General features: G+C 40.8%; 1 long non-coding RNA gene across 2 annotated transcripts; it reads left to right on the top strand.

Moving 5' to 3' along the window:
* The first annotated feature begins 2,069 nt into the window (after positions 1 to 2,069).
* On the top strand, positions 2,070 to 16,720 carry LOC146575229 (uncharacterized). Of its 2 annotated transcripts, XR_014892091.1 has the most exons (8): positions 2,225 to 2,818; positions 3,998 to 4,330; positions 4,411 to 4,785; positions 5,722 to 5,768; positions 6,078 to 6,224; positions 8,350 to 8,482; positions 9,963 to 12,411; positions 15,936 to 16,720. It is a non-coding gene; the product is annotated as an uncharacterized LOC146575229 (long non-coding RNA). The 2 variants fall into 2 exon arrangements; XR_014892090.1 differs by lacking the exon at positions 15,936 to 16,720 and having other exon boundaries at positions 2,070 to 2,818; positions 9,963 to 10,733.

The following is a 16,720-nucleotide window of genomic DNA, read 5'->3' as shown; positions in this document are numbered from 1 at the left end:
TACCAGAAGGTCGCCGGTTCGATCCCTGGGCTCTCTGTCCTGGTCGTTGTGTCCTTGGGCAAGACACTTTACCCTACTGCCTACTGGTGTTGGCCAGAGGGGCCGATGGCGCGATATGGCAGCCTCGCTTCTGTCAGTCTGCCCCAGGGCAGCTGTGGCTACAACTGTAGCTGCCTCCACCAGTGTGTGTGAATGTGAGAGTGAATGAATAGTGGCATTGTAAAGCACTTTGGGTGCCTTGAAAAGCGCTATATAAATCCAATCCATTATTGTTCCACCACCACTTACACACGTCACCTGTTTGAACCCACCCTTCTCCTCATCAAAATCCATCCAGCCAACCTCAATTCGTCTCACTGTTCGTTTTGCATTTGTATTTTCTGCCCACTGAGACAATTTCTTTTTAGGAGGCATTCCCTCAGCTCCTGTCAGTCTTTGTCGTAGCCTTGAGAGTATAGATTCTTTCCTGGATGGTGACGTGTTGCTTGTCTGCAGAAGGCCACAGTGGAGACTCTATCGCCAACTTTGGGGATGTACTTTGCCAGGTCACTGTCTGTCATTAAGGGAATGAGAGTTTCATCAATCTGAAAAATATAAATAACAAATTAATAAAAGTGTCAATATTAAAAAAACAATGAATACATACAACTGCATATTTTAGAGTTGTTTTTTGCTATCTACTTTTGATAACAGATACTTTTGGTAATGTGGTACACATTTGTCCAACATAAGATGAACAAAAATTACTTTTTAAATTACTCTTTAAACATATCATGTCATTAATTAATGTCATTGATTAAACCAAAATATGAAATTCAATAATTTATTTTAGAATGTGCATAGTAAATTGTGGATTGCGGCTCTCCGTTCAAAAACAAACACACAGACACACGCACACAGCAACAGCTGCAGTGGCTTACATTCTCATCTTCAAGTTTCTTGATCACATCTTCTTCAACTTTACGCTCTGTTAAAAATTCTCGCAGCCGAGTATCCATAGCTGACCTCCAAACCACATGAAAATGAAATTAGTATTTTTACACTCGGTTATAAATTTTATGTAGCAGATTTTTACATGATAGCCTACCTATAAAATCACTTTATATATGGCAAATCAGAATTTGATAATGATTGTTTTATTACTTAGATATTATCTATGGTAATGAGGAATGGAGCGATTGTCTACTTGGAGTTTAAGTAGTTCAGTATTAGCAATGGCAACCTGCATCAATACAAAATCATTCTGATCACTGTATGCTTTATTAGTTCCCTTGGCAACGTGATACCTGCAGTGAGCTACTGTAACTGCAAGGCTTCATCCGGTGATGCATTGAAAGCTACGGCTCATTTAGCATGCATTACCTTGACAAGTGTGACTCACATGATGCTACTTTCAAAGGAGATGTTCAGCGAAAAAAAGAGGCAATTTTAAGATGCTTTCCGTCTAAAACTGTTATTATTGTCCAGACCAGATTAGTTGCACCAGCTAGTATGGTGATGTGGCCAGGGTAAAAGAGAGACAACTTCGTGACACAGAGAACTAAGGTTTTATGTTGAACATACCTCGTTTATTAGTAGCCTTCAGCCTTGCTCTACTTTGAAACGTCCTACAGTTAAAAATGAGTTTACGGCTACATATTAGCACAACAAAACAACGTGTAGTAGCAACATGAGGATACAACATTTGAAACGTCAGCAGATACAATTTAGAACATAGTAACAATATAGGTCTGAATAAATAACTGCCGAATTGCGGGATAACAATATGAAATAAATATAAAATATAATACACTCACCTTAAGGACATCACCAACAGCAAGGACTCCGTACTATGGCTGACGCAGGCTCTAGTGAATGTGCCCTGGGATGATATATATATATATATATATATATCATCAAGTGTTTCGTGGGCACGTTATACCTATTTCGTGGCCTTGAAATGGTATTTCGTGGCCACAATTTATTTATTTTTTGTACCATGTCATCAGAGGGGCTCCGTACAGATCAGCTGCCTTTACACAGAGAAATGTGAATGCTCTAGAGTTATGGGCAGGGATAGCTCAGTAGGTACAGTGGTGGCCCTATGATTGGAAGGTTGGGGGTTCGAATCCACTGAACGGCTCCCCCGAGGTACCCCTGAGCAAGGTGCTGTCTCTACGCACTGCTCTTTGGGTGCCCAGTGTCTTCCCACTCCTTCTCTGAGTGAATGGGTTAAATGCAGAGAGGGATTTTCCCTCGGGGATCAATACAGTATTCATTATTATTATTATCTTATTAGTATTGGGCTAGGATAAATCAAGCTAGAAGCAGTCCATGAGCTAAAATGAGTGTGACGCTCCTGCAGTAACTGATCACCTACACACAGCTTGAACTGGATTGCCAAAAGGGTTGAAATTACATACAGAGTAAAGAGAGTGGTTCTTATATACAGAACATGCCTCATTCACCCATTCATAAAAGCAACTTTTCTGTGTTTTTTATCACACTCTGATGAATGCATCAGAAAGCAATTCAGGGTTCAGTATCTTGCCCAAGGGATGCAGCCAAGGACTGAACCACCAACCTTCTGATTAGTGACCTGCTCTACCTCCTGATTAACAGTGCACTGTGTGAATTGCCTGTCTGTGTGAATCTCAGGTGCTACTTGTTGTTTTCAGGTGAACACAAAACTTCACAAGACAAGAAGCTGTGGAGTAAACCAAGTGGAGGGGGGTGGCCCAAGGACATCGACCCTGCTGACAAGAAACAAACCAGCCTTTTCAGGAATAAGGTCGAAAAGGACGAGAGCTACATCAACAGTGTTCTGCAGCTGTGCAGAGTAAGATTCAAATGAATCCACAGCAGTCCACCTAGTCTTACTATGATGCATGCTGTCTGGTTGGAGTTTTGGGTTGATGCATGTTGGCTGGATGGTTGCTGGCTTTATGGATAGTTGGGTTAATGCAGGTTTGTTGGTTGGATTGATATTGAATGGATACATGTTGTTTATGGATGTTGTGTAGCCCAGGGTTACAAACAGATAAAAGTTAGAAACCTTTTGTTAGAATTATTACACAAGTTGTTAATGCATTTAAGTTAAAACATTCAAAGCTAAAAGAGCAACACTGGTTACGCTGGTGAGGCTGCTTGGCTCTACACTTGCTGTAGCTGTGCCTCTGACGTAAGAGGAACATTGTTGCTGTTGAAGCAGAGAAGCAGGTGAAAGCGTAATGTGTCTTTTGTTAGCTAGTAGATCTGGAGACTTGAAGCTCTTTCCTTATAAATACACAGTGTTTGCACTAACAGTTACAGCTGCTTAAATGTTAAAGCTGTTCACTTGGTAAACAAATGTCAAAGATTACAGTTCTATGTGATTAGCTAACTGGTGCTGTCTAAACTCACACTCCTTTGTGTTGGTGTTTTGGTTTGGAAGTTGAGTTGTTGTTGTGAGTTGAAAGCAAATGAACATGCATGCCTATTTGCACTGAGTTGTTTTAAAGTAGTGTTTTTGTTTACCACTGGTGTTATTAATTGGTATAATGAATAGAATATAGCGAGTTTGCTGCCTTAAAGGAGCAGTATGGATTAGATCTATGAAACGAATTAATTTAGTTTCACAATCGGTAAGGACCATATTACTATGTAACATAAAAAAATGAATTTGATAGTTGTACAACACATTAGAAAAAAGAACTTGCATTTAAATGTATTGTCCTTAGTTCCTTAAGCAGCAATTTATGGATTATTGGTAGCATGCGTGTGAAGTAATCGAGTGGTGTCGTTATAGCAATGTGGCCAAATATCGCATCAATCACAGCAATCACATCAATCTGTTCCCAAAGTCAAGGTGTGTGTCACGTGTCACGGGGTGGAAAGGGACAAGTTATCTAGGGTTTTTTACTATGCATGTTTTGCTGTGTTTTACCTTTTCAATATTTTAATATTGTACACTGGTTTATTTTTATGAGTTTTACTGCATGTTTTTTATGGTATTTATTTGGTGACTTGTCCTGGAAAGACTCCGCCCCTACCTGATTATAAACCTGATCACACCTGGGAGGTCACAGAGGCCAATAAGAGGGCCTGGCAGACCATGGAGAAAGAGGCTTGAGAGACGGGCAGGCGTGAGTGGTGTCAGGCGGCGGCGCCTGCAAGCCCGGAGGGCTGGTGGAGCTTGGCGTTCAGGAGAGGAGGATACAGTGCCAGCAACACGGAGCGAGCGGTCCGACTGCTGCAGCAACAGGAGGCCAGATTACGTGTCTGCAGGGAATTAGAGGCGGCGAGGCGGGCCGGTGCCGATTGGCGGTTACAAAGAAGCGGCGGGCAGAGTTAAGAGCTCTGCCCACCCGGGGTAAGTCTTTTGACTTGTCCCCTTTAATGAATTATAGCTGCCTAAAAGAATAGTGACTACCGCTGCCTTCCTTTCTTTAGCGCACCGGGGCGCAGAACGCGGAGAGGAAGGCGAGGACGCCGCCGGGTTTCCCTCCTGCACCGCTTCACTGGATTTTTAATTCTTAGTGACTCTTATACACTCAAAGTGAAATTTGGTGGTTTATTGCATTTACAAGACTCTAACATGTAATTTGAACACAATGAATTTATGTTTCTAAGGTGAACGTAATAAAATCATATAAGATCTACATGAAATTCACCAACTAGCACCTCTTAAATTCTTGTTGATATGACATGATAAAATCTAACAAGAGTGGTTAGCTGCCTTAAAGACTCGCGATATCACAAGATCACGTGAGATTCTAAACAAGAGGCAGGAAAGCACATGGTTTGCTCCACAGTCCTCTTGGAAAGGTAAGAGTGAATCTATCTTCATCCATCTTGATGAAAATACTTTTTGCACAAAGGTATCATTAGTTTGTCGATTCTTTTCAGTTCTATTTATTCACATTTGTTCTGTTGTTGTTGTTGTTGTTGTTGTTTTGTTTTTTTTAATCTGTTTATGCCATTCTAGCTAGCTAACACGGCAGCACGGTGGTTAGCACTGTTGCCTCACAGCAAGAAGGTCCTGAGTTCAATTCCAACATCAGGCCGGGGTCTTTCTGTGTGGAGTTTGCATGTTCTCCCCGTGTTTGCGTGGGTTCTCTCCGGGTACTCCGGCTTCCTCCCACCGTCCAAAGACATGCAGCTTGTGGGGATAGGTTAATTGGATAATCCAAATTGCCACTAGGTGTGAATGTGCGAGTGAATGTGAGTGTGAATGGTTGTCTGTCCCTGTGTGTTAGCTCTGCGACAGACTGGCGACCTGTCCAGGGTGTACCCCGCCTTTCGCCCTATGACAGCTGGGATAGGCTCCAGCGCCCCCCGCGACCCTGAAAAGGATAAGCGGAAGCGAATGGATGGATGGATGGATAGCTAGCTAACACATTAGTGCAAGAATATAGCACAATGTCATGCTAGCATGATAGCCTAATATGAAAGACTTAGCTACTCCAAATATAGATATTGTTTATAACTTAAACTCTGCACATAAGCTAGTTTGGCTCTACCACAGAGACTGTTGTGATAAATTTACATTTTACGTGTGGGTTGTTGAAATTTGTAAGTTGCAACTGATGGAGAGTGGTTTATTTAACAACTTGTGTTTTTAGTACACTGAGGAGGAAAGACAAAACATGAACAGATATGTTTTCCTGTTTTGTTTTTTGTTTTTTAAATTAAATATTTTTCTACTTAAACTTAGACTTGCAGTTCCCTCCTGTAAAGATAATAAATGTTTAATCTTATCAGGTGGTGAAAGGTCTGGAGAGCTGGCAGGCCCGTTCATCAAATTCATGGTGAGCTAATATTTTTCTTAAATTATCACATTCCCATGTTAAAAATTTAATATATTCATTTGTAAGTGACATAGTTTTGAGACCAAGAAAACATTGCATTCTGATTTTATGTACACATCATCTAAACTTTCTTGAATTGGGGGTATGGCATGATTAAATTAATACAAAGTAAAAAACAATATTAGAATGACAGAATTGTCTAAAATGCATGAATACTATTTGAAAAGATTAAGACTGTAAAACAATAGCCTCTGTATTTCTCACAAATTCCTGGTAATTCAGTTAAAAGTTCTTTAATCCCACTGCTAGGTCGTTGAGATGGATTTCCGTATATATTTGTTTCCCCCCCCCCCCCCCACTCTGTGTACTGATGCTGTTGAAATCAGAAGAGAATACATCGCCAAAGGTCTTTGCGTGTACCTGAATGAAGATCCTGAGCTGGTGAAGGATTACCTGGTATGTTAACTTGCCTGTATCCTTAACTAAGGAGATGATCAAAGATAAGCTTGAACTACATGCAAAAAGTTTCAGGGGATGGGGTTTTCCTATAAATTACCGGTGGCTGTAAAAAAAATAGCTTTTAAAATGGGAAAAGTAAGAGCTTTAAGTTTCTCACTGGATACTACACGTAGGGCTACTCGATTATGGCAAAAATGATAATCACTATTATTTTCACTGAAATTGAGGTCTCGATTATTTGACGATATTTATTTAACCCTTTAAGACCTACTATAGAACAAAGTCCGCCAGAGCTTATATTATTTTTTTACATGTTATAGTGCCATTGGGAGCATTTCAAGTTGCTATACATCAATACAACTGTTATAGCCCATATTTTAATAATATGTATGCATTAAGTCCATAGTAACTACATTAAAATGGAGCACTGTAACAAAAAATAATTTCCCCCAGGGATCAATAAAGTATTCTGATTCTGATTAATTGCAAAAAGTGCAATAAACTACAAAAAAATTGAAAATCGTTTTTTACATATATTTCTACTTGGAGAAATTTAAGAGGTTTATCCCTCAAAACTTTAAATGCAAAAAATAGTTTACAACAACAGGAAATTTATTTTGAGTGTCTTCATAGTTTTATTTTGGAGATAAAGCAATTTTTATATACTGCAGGGAAAACAATCCTATGATTCAAATTTGCAAAGAAAACAGCATGTGCATCAAAATAAACTATTTCCAGCAGTGCAATATGAGTTCTAAGCATCCCAGAAACTATTCAGTAAAGTCTAACATGACTTATAAAAACACCAGTATAGGTGTTTAAGGCCTACAAGTAAAAAAACTACAGTTTCCGCGAAGATGACGTCACTTCGGGTTTCTGGCAGGAAATGGCGGACGTGCGATAGTTCGCGCTGACGTCTGTTTCAATGTGGGAAGTGTTGCGAACAGCTGATCAAATCGGCAAAGCGCGTTTCTGGAATATTATGTGTTTGTTCCTGCTAGTGCGTTTTGTGCAATTTTTGCAACCGTGACCTAGGACAAGCTGATAGCATAAGATGTAAGTACGACTCCTCTGGTTTCATATGCAAAAAATTATTGCGCTAGCTTACGCGGTTCCGGTTCTACAGGGATTTAAAAATAGTTACGCAAAACGGAGCATGCCCGCTCTGACTGTAAAGGTTAACAATAACAATGTATTGAATAATGACTTTAACAAATAATATAAAATAGTGTGCAAATACTGATAACAGTGCAAATGTTTGCAATATAAGAAATAAATGTAAACATCTGTTTAGTGAACTTTGCAGTGGTGCAGCTACAACACCGTAGCAAAGTTTACACACGATGTCTGACTCGGCGAACCCATAATGTTTCCACACCACTGAAGTTTTTTTTGTTTTTGTTTTTTTACCCCTCTTTTCAACCAACGGCAGTCACTCTCCTCTCCAAATAACTTCTGCTTAGCTTTCCGAGCTTCCCTCGGGTCCTCTTAATTGTTGTGACGCGTGTTGGAAACAAGAGGTGCGCTCGATTTGCCACACGGAGCAGCGCGAGAGTAAAGCACGAGGGAGGGGCTAATAATCGGCTCAGTCACTTTTAATGATCGTTGAAAGCCCAGATCGTAATCGTGATTAAAATTCGATTAATTGAGCAGCCCTAACTACACGCACCATTCTTGAGTGTTTTATACTATCATTATTATAATATCATTATAACCTCATTCATACAAGATTTTTATGTAACATTTACACTTCAATGGATGTATCAGGAGCAACTTGGGGTTCAGTGTGTTACCCATTGATAGTTTTAGTATCAGATTAGAGAAGCCAGGGATTAAAGCAGTAGACAACTTGCTCTACCTCCTGTGCCACAGTCACCCCTATCACAACTCAAGATTTTGAAAGACAGAACATTGTTGAGGTATTGAATGAACTTCTCTTGAGTGAGGAAAAATATCGGGCAGTCATTTTTGATTACATTTACATTATTATAAGGCTTGAATGAATAAAGCTTTTAGGTATTTTACATTAATGTAAAACAGATGTACTTTTAAAACTGTTTGCAATGGACATTAGTGAGAAATCATTATCTTTTTTTTAAATTTGTTTGTTTTATTGTCACAGGAAGTTGATAGAAAGCATGGCCACTGCCATAGCAGAGACAGTCTTTGGAATCTGTGTCATTCGGTCAGAGGGTGCGGAGCCAGCGATGACCCTCAGGATGTTATGATTGTTCTAGAGGGGGTGGAAGTGATGGGTGAGTTGGGCAATGTAGTTTTTGCAGTGACAATGTTGCTTGGTCTGGTCTATTCACTGAACCTGAAATTTGCTAGAAATTGGAGAAAACAAAAAGATGTGTATGACAAATTTGTATTTACCTTTTAGATGTAATAGTGAAATGTATGTTAACCAGACTCTAGACTTTGTTAAATGCTCCAAAAAATTACTCTTTAAATTAACTTCAAATAATCATGGAAAGAATTTCCATGTGATTAAAGTGTTTTCTATTAGCATTAAAGACTTGTGTTGGAATAACTTAATTTGTATGAGTTGGTTTAACTCAATTAACTTAAGCTGGGACCAAATTTAGTAAATTAGTTGGAGAAAACCTGAATTGAGTTGGAACAAAACTCTTTGTTGGATCAACACTATTAAAATATATTGGATCAAAATGCAGTAAATACATTGATGAATCAATCTTTAATTAAGTTGGTCCGACTTGAGTGCATTAAGTTGGAGTAACAGAATTGCATAATGCTAAAATAAAGCAATTTAATCACGTGGAAATTCTTTCCATGATTTTTTTTTTTTTTGTTCATTTAAAGAGTTGTTTTTTTGTTTTAGTGTACCGTGGCGGACGCCACTGGACTTTTAATGTTGTGTTTTATTGATTTTTATTGTGTTGTCCCCTGGCCAGGGTTGTTTTAATTCATTTTATATTTTTAACTATAAATATCAATCTGTCAATCCTTTCCGTGGCCGGGTGAGGTTTCCCATGTTGAGTCAAATTAAGCCGCAGGCTCCACAGTTTTTAATTTGTGTGCTTTCCCTTGGCGACTCCACTGCTCTGTCCGTTTGGAGGAAGGTTTCCCTCCTTTAAAAACACTGTGGAAAAAATAAAATCACCTTTGCTCCGTTACACACGCAGGAGCGAACCGCAGCCTTGGGCTGTATATTTTGCCCCTTGGTTTAATTTCCAGTGGTCTTTGGCTATTGCATTGTGCATTAGCATATGCGAAGGGCCTGTCCCCCAGCTCCATCTGTCCTCCTCAGAAATGGCAGTAGTGGCCCTCTGATGCCCTCTACCCAGTCGGTGTAGAATTACCTGGCAGACATTGTAAAAACAGCCCCTTGCTGCTGCTGCTGCTGAAGGTTGAATGGCACTATTTGGGCCTCCCCCAACAGAAAAAGCAAGAACTGCGACTGTTCTCGCTCCCATCGGCTGCTCATGGTGCATGGCAGTCCGCAGCTCTCTCCTCCAGGCCCCAGCGTTCCAACTGAAATAGGGGAGGCATGATTGAACAATGGCTGCCAGCCATGCTGAACCCACAGCACCACCCCTGGATGTTGCCTTGCATGGAGGGAGAATAAATAACAGACTGTGACACTTGCACTTCGATTAGTTGATTAGTAGTGTATGATAGCAATAAATCAACAAAAGGATCAATGAGTGCATTTCTGGCTCTGGTCACACCCCTCATTCTATGATGTCATTCTAATGGTATCATGTTGTCCAGGTCATGGAGGATGCCATCAGACTGAACAATGCTGTGGACACTCATCCGGAGTATTTTAAGGATGAGGAGGAAGTGGAGGAAATTCAGGAGTCACCATAAAACGCGAGGTTTTTTCTGCCCTTTATCCCCGTCCCTCTTCTCCACTGTTTCTCCCCCCTCTTCCTTTCTCCCTTTTCTTTTCCTCATTCAAGTCAGTCCCGTATCTAGCGAGTGAAAATAAAAAATATAAAAAATAAAAAATAAGATGCAGCAATTTTACGAGGAAAATACTAAAAAACGAAGACAAAGCCAATGCTGCAGACAGAAAGTTAGAAGAGGTCATTGAAATGTATGATTCCAAAATAAAGCTTAAGAGAACAGTAAAAAATAGTAGTGTGGCCGTCAATGCGGTTAAGGAACGCGAGGAAGAACGTCAATCCTCGCAGTGTTGGATTGACGGTGTTTTGTGGCATAATACACAGTTACAAGACGAAAATGAATTTATGGTGACCAAACTGAAGATTTAACAGATGAGAGAGCAAATGGGCAAAGCGAGTGGAAAATAAACCATAAAAGATGAATCAAATAGACCATTACGGCAAGGCTGGGATGGTCAATTTGGTAAAGTAAATCCGTTGGGCATCTTTTCTCGCCTTCAGACAATAATTCTGATGGCCAAAGAACCAAACGGGACAGGCAAAAAAAAAGAATAAAATGCACTTGAGTTTGAAGTTGAGGAATAACTCAAAAGAAGCTATATGACAAGGGAGTGAATTATGGAAAAAAGAAAAAGTGATTGAAGTAGTTTTAAAAGAGTGACTTAGGAGTGCCCTCGTACTGAGTGATCAAAACCAGTGATCACTGTAGAAAGAAATAAAATAATTTAACAAGGTGGTAATGTTTGAACATGTATTTGTCTTGTCACAGCAACTTATTGAGAGATGACTGTGTGTGTGTGTGTGTGCGCCTCTCTTTCAGGAGAGGAAGCATAGCAGATTTGGATAGGAAATTTATAGTTTAGTGTTGATACGTTGTTGTAATGGGGTTATCTTATGCTGAATCTAAGTATGTTAAAGTGCATAAAGGGGGCGATTGTTGTGTGCAAATTGTGTGGTTTTAACAAGACTTTCGGTGTATTGAGGAGGTGAAATTACATGAGTTGACCTGGGAGTGTCAGGACTCTGGTGGCACAACTTTTTGTTTAAGATTTTTGAGGTTGTTGTGGAGATGGGTTGATTCTGTCAGTTAGGTTTGGGTTGTTTTTGTTTTTAATAGAGGGAGTTTTATTAAACATGGACGTCTAAGAAGGGGCCCATTATTTTTGTAACAGTGCACTTAAAGAAAACCTGTCAGGTGCTTTGATGAGCTAATAATCAGCTCTCTTTTTTTTCTCATTTTTGTTCTAAGCAGGCCTGCAACAGTGAATAACAGCGGTGACAAATTCTCGGGAGAGCAAATATAAGGTGGGCTTTCCAGATTACAACTGGCTGAGGAGAAGGCTACCAGTGGGGACCTGATCAGATTGAAAGTCCCTGTCTAAAAGGAGGTATGGGTTCCCCAAGCGAATTCGGTCAGATAATGGGACCCATTTTAAAAACAAAGATTTGGCGGAGGCAGAACAGAGGCTGGGGGTGCAACACACGTTTGGAACTGTGTATCATCCTCAGTCCCAAGGGAAAGTAGAAAGGATGAATCTAAATTTGAAGAACAAAATTTGTGCTCAGACGGGGCTAAATTGGGTCGCATCCCTGCCCATTGCATTAATGATCATAAGATGTTCTGTTAACCAATCCACAGGCTTCACGCCGTACGAGCTGTTGACAGGACGACAGTTTCCAGGTCCCTGGACGGCAGTCCCGGCTGAAGAGAGTATAAAAAGTAACAGAACGCATGCAGAATATTGGAAAGAATTAAAAGCTCTTGTGTCTAGTTTCACACAACAGGTTGCAGCAGGAGTGACCACGGTGGACAGGTCCGACGCCAAGGTGGTGTGGCTGAAGGTCATCAAGCGAAAGTGGAAAGACCCGAGGTGGACGGGGCCATTTGAAGTGAACGCTCGTACCACAACAGCGGTCCAGTTGAAGGGGAAAGGCCAGACCTGGTTCCATTGGTCTCAATGTGCAGTGGCAGACGAGAGCTTGGTGGAGACAAGCTCATCCCCAAATAGTCTACCTGGGAAGTCGAAGAAAGAAGAGAAGGATCCGGGGCGTCTCTTCACTCAAAGAGGAGGTGCCAAAGAGGCGTGAAGCGTGATAGGCTGGGGCTCCAGCCTAGAGTTAGAGGAGAGTAGGGGAACCAAAACCATGGGCTTGTGGGGAGATTGGAAAATAACTGGGGTGTTGGCGTGCGTGAGTGTTCTAATGTTTCTTTGTTTTTTGGCAGACAGGTGAATTGCCCAGACGCAGAAGTCTACCCGCTTCAGAGTCCAAATTGATTGCGTTGCCAAGGAAGGTTAAGCGTGAAGTCTCAGGTAAAAGGGATGAGTGCCTCAGCATATATGGTGGACTAGAATTAGACTATGTTAATGGGTCCACCACTTCATTCACGTTTGATTTGTGCAACGTTTTTATCTGTAAGGGAGCTGACAGTAGCTGGAGGGGATTTAATGTGTGGGTGTGTTGGGATTATGCTGTGAACACATATTGTGAAAGGGGAAGTCGTCCTTATGCCAATTGGTGTCGGAACTGGGATCAGGTAAAAGGTTACACTGGGGAAGATTGGGAGGCGTCAGAGCAGGGGCCAGAGAATGAGCTAAAACTTCAGAGAGATTATAGTCCGGCCCAGAATCCATTGACCTTGTCAATGGGGAACTGGTGGCGTCAAAATTCCTTATATTTAGTTCTGGGTGTGGAAACTGTAGGGATAGATCCAAAAAGGTTAATAAAAGTTAATTTTCTTAGTAAAGCTAAACCAATGAGGCCTGTAGTAAGGGACAATGGGACATCACTGATAAAAATTAACCAAAACTCAGATAGGAAGGTAGTTGCAGTTGACTACACTCGCCTGAAAAGATTTAATTGAACGTGCCACCGGATTCAGTGACAGCAATCTCTGGCTGGATTGGGTGGCTCAAAATGCTAGGGAACAGCATGTAGATGATTGTGTTGCCTGTGCTACAGCTAGACCTCGTTTGTTTACTGAGCCTGCGCCTCTGTATCCAGAGGATGAGTGGGGTTATAATTGCATGTTGAGATTAACTAGAGAAGCTGTGGCCACGGGTGACTGCATCACACTGTCAAGTTTATATCCACCAATTGACAAGCGTACGCAGACAGGTTCATTCATACCTAAACAAAATAATTACACCTGTTTTGAATTTTCTACGGACGCCGTGAAATACACTCTGGGAGAAATTGACCCTAGTTGGTGTGAGAGGACGCTCACGGGAAGGACCACAAATAATGTAAGTGACCCAAACACCATAATAGGTACATGGGCTAGAGGTGGGTTGTATTATTACTGTGGACATCACACCCTTTTGGTGCATGTTCCTTTGGGGAGTGTGGGGACATGTGCTATGGTGCGGTTAGGAGCACCATTGATGCTAATAGGGAGTAGGGTAAAAGCCATTCCACAACATGACACGCGTACATTGACAGTCAGATGTAGGAGACGCATGTTGAGGGAAAGAAGCACAACGGGTACACAGATTTATGACCCGAGAACTGACTCGCCTACCTGGATTGACTCGATTGGAGTTCCCAGGGGAGTTCCTGATGAATATAAATTAGTTAACCAAATAGCAGCAGGATTTGAAAGTGTGTTCCTATGGATAACTCCAAATAAAAATGTTGATCGCATTAATTATGTTCATTATAATTTGCTGAGGCTCTCAAACCTTACCAGGGACGCCATGGTGGGCTTTGCAGAACAACTGGGGGGGGAACATGCATGTTGTTTTTCATCTGCGGTGACGCATATTACTGGTCATCATATGTATGTTACACCCCAAGTATTGTTCGGGGAAGATCGCCGCTGTTTGAGTGATCGTGCTCTACTTCTCCCCCCCCATATATATTTCAATAAAATCCTTGTTTTGACGCACCTTATTGGGACTTTGTAGTCGTTTGTCTTTTCTTCAAAATACGAATCGGGACAATAATAGCGAGTCAATCCAGTCCAAAAGCATAAAGAACTATTTTACTATGACAAATAAAACAAATGAATGAGCTCATTTTGCTGAGAGTGGAGAATCTGATTACTTGCGCGGGAGGCTCCACTATTAGCAATACCTGGTGTGAATACATGGTGTGGATGTGTGTGTGACTGGATGAAGGTGGGGATGAATAAATGTGGACAAACCACTTGCCATGCCAGCAAGAGAAAGGGTTTGCTTTGCTTTTGCCATAAGCAAGGGGAGTGGAAGGCTTAATTCTGGCGATGTTGATTTTGGGTTGCTGATGTTTGCTTTGAGAAAATTTCTGTTTTATTGACTGGGGTTAGATTATGGTATTATAGTATATTGTTGGGAGAATGCTAAAGGGGAAACATTTTTTTGATATAACTCATGTTACCATTAACTGAAGAAACACATGACTGATAACTGTTCTAAGTTTATTTTTATAACACAGATTGGATCATAAGGGGGAAAACTGAGTATGGAATGTGAAGTTCAGGTTTTGTTTTTAGGAAGTTCCAAGGATGCAGGCTGTGGATAGAGCCGGGAGTTCGAAAAGATGTGACATGATGATTAAATGGATTTCATTCCTTAAAGACAGGTTTGCAGGGTCGGAGCAAATATACCTGAGAGGAGGATTGCTGAGGTGTTTTGAGGGATGATATGACTAACTGTATTTTTCTTTTAATTTCCTAAGCTTGGGTGGAGCATTTTTAGTTTGACACATGAGATGTGTCAAAAAAGGGGGAATTTAAGGTTTAATTTGAAATGGGTTTTAGGATTATTTTATAACTTTTGGGGTTTTTGATCATTTAGAGATGGTAAAACTGAAGCAGAAATTGTTACTCTAACGGTCCTAGGGACAGAAAATGGTCCCGCCCGATCAGCGGGCGAAGCCGCTGCTGCACGCCGGAAATGAGGCTTCATTTCCCGCAGGTCTGTCAAAGCAGCCCGCTGTTGCTCTTGCTGTTTTCCAGCCCCGGGTCAAATGTGGAGCAAGGGCGCCACCCGGTGGACAAATAAAATTACAATTCTAAGGCCTCTTGTCCAAAACAAAAACGAAACCTAAGCCGTCACCCAGATGTTAACGGTAATAATTCTGCAGTGAAAAATAGCGTTTATAATGGCTTTCAATGGGGCACAAATCGACCCTAAGCCCAATAGTGTAAGTTTATTTGTAGCTTAGCCACTGAAGCTAATTGAAGGAAGTCGGACTTGAATTTTGAAATAAAATCATATCAAACTTTTTTTTTTTTTTTTTTTTGGAGAATTTGGCTATAGTCCATTCAACACTGTGCAAATGGCATGTAATCAAAATTTGAAAATAGCCACAAATCGACCCAAGACCCTCCAGGGGTAAGGAGCAAAATGAAATAAAAAGGCTATACCAAAAACGGGTTATAACATAGGAAATGTGAGTGTTAAAATGAAGTTGGTGTTAACACACAGGAGTTGTTTTTAGGCAGCATTTAGCTATGATAAAATGTATGCATGAGTAATTGCTTATATGCTTAAACTTAATTGATTAAAATGGTTGTTCTCTCTTGGATCTTTTAGTAGAATAGGCGCTTATAATGATTTTCTTGTGAAAGGTGACTTTAGATCAGAGTTAAGGCACTTGCAGCAGCGACAGTTTTGTGTACAGGATGTTGATGATCAGATAAGGCGAGCAATAGGAAACATGCAGGGACGTGAAAGCAGCGCTTAAAATGATGAGTAACGTTGAAGAGTATATATATATATATGTGTGTGTGTGTGTGTGTGTGTACAAATACAAGTCAATAAGTCAAGAACATAATTAGGATCATGCTTTTGATTAAAGAGTCCCAAACATAAGTTAGGGAGGCGCAGGAAAAGCTGTTTTGTTTCCTTTGCAGAAGGTCTCGGCGACCACAGGGGGGTGAGGATCCTGGAGGCCCGAGGCCTGATGGACCACAAGAGAGGGACGCAGAAAAAACCTAATCTTACGCATGGAGTGTTCTCAAGTGGGAGCTGGCATTTTATTATTGGACCACCTAGATGACATGAGGTTGTCTGATTTGCTGAGCCAGAGGATGGATGTCAGAGAAATGAAACAAGTAAAGTGTAGTGACCCTCTTTTTAGGGAAAGTGGGTCAAAAGAGGGAGTGTGGAGATCAGGGAAATTATTTTGCTGCTATTGTTAATAATCATCATCATTACCATTGCATTAATAATATAATCTACAGCACTGATATTGCATTCAGATGTTTAAACATATTGGCACCCAATTAGCCTTTGTTACAGGTGCAGTTATAACCAATTTAAACTGAGTTGAATCTATAATAAATGCTTTTGATTGAATGCTTGTTATAATCTTAAGTGTGTATGTGCTGATTCTGTTGATTCTGAGTACACTCTGTGCAAAGTCAGAGTGACAGGAAACTCCGACTACTCCCCCCACGCGTGTGTTCATTAAAATCAATTGTTTGACCAAGCTCTTCTGGACCATGGTTGTTTTTACTCTCCTTCCTCAATATTTGAACTCTTAACAGTTGTCAAGTATAAAAGTTTTGCACTCTGTCACGGTCTCGATGTCTGCCCGGCCGGCTCCGCAAGGTTACATATGTTTATTGTGTTGCTGCTTTCTTCCACTCGTCATTCTGCCTGGGCGGAGCTCAGGCCCACGCACCTGTCTGCAATT

Source organism: Mchenga conophoros, linkage group LG4 (genome assembly GCF_057382185.1).
Source record: "Mchenga conophoros isolate Kocher_MC1m ecotype Shallow Benthic linkage group LG4, M_conophoros_male_GT1.1, whole genome shotgun sequence".
Classification (NCBI taxonomy): Eukaryota; Metazoa; Chordata; class Actinopteri; order Cichliformes; family Cichlidae; genus Mchenga; species Mchenga conophoros.
This window is presented reverse-complemented; position numbering and strand designations above follow the sequence as displayed.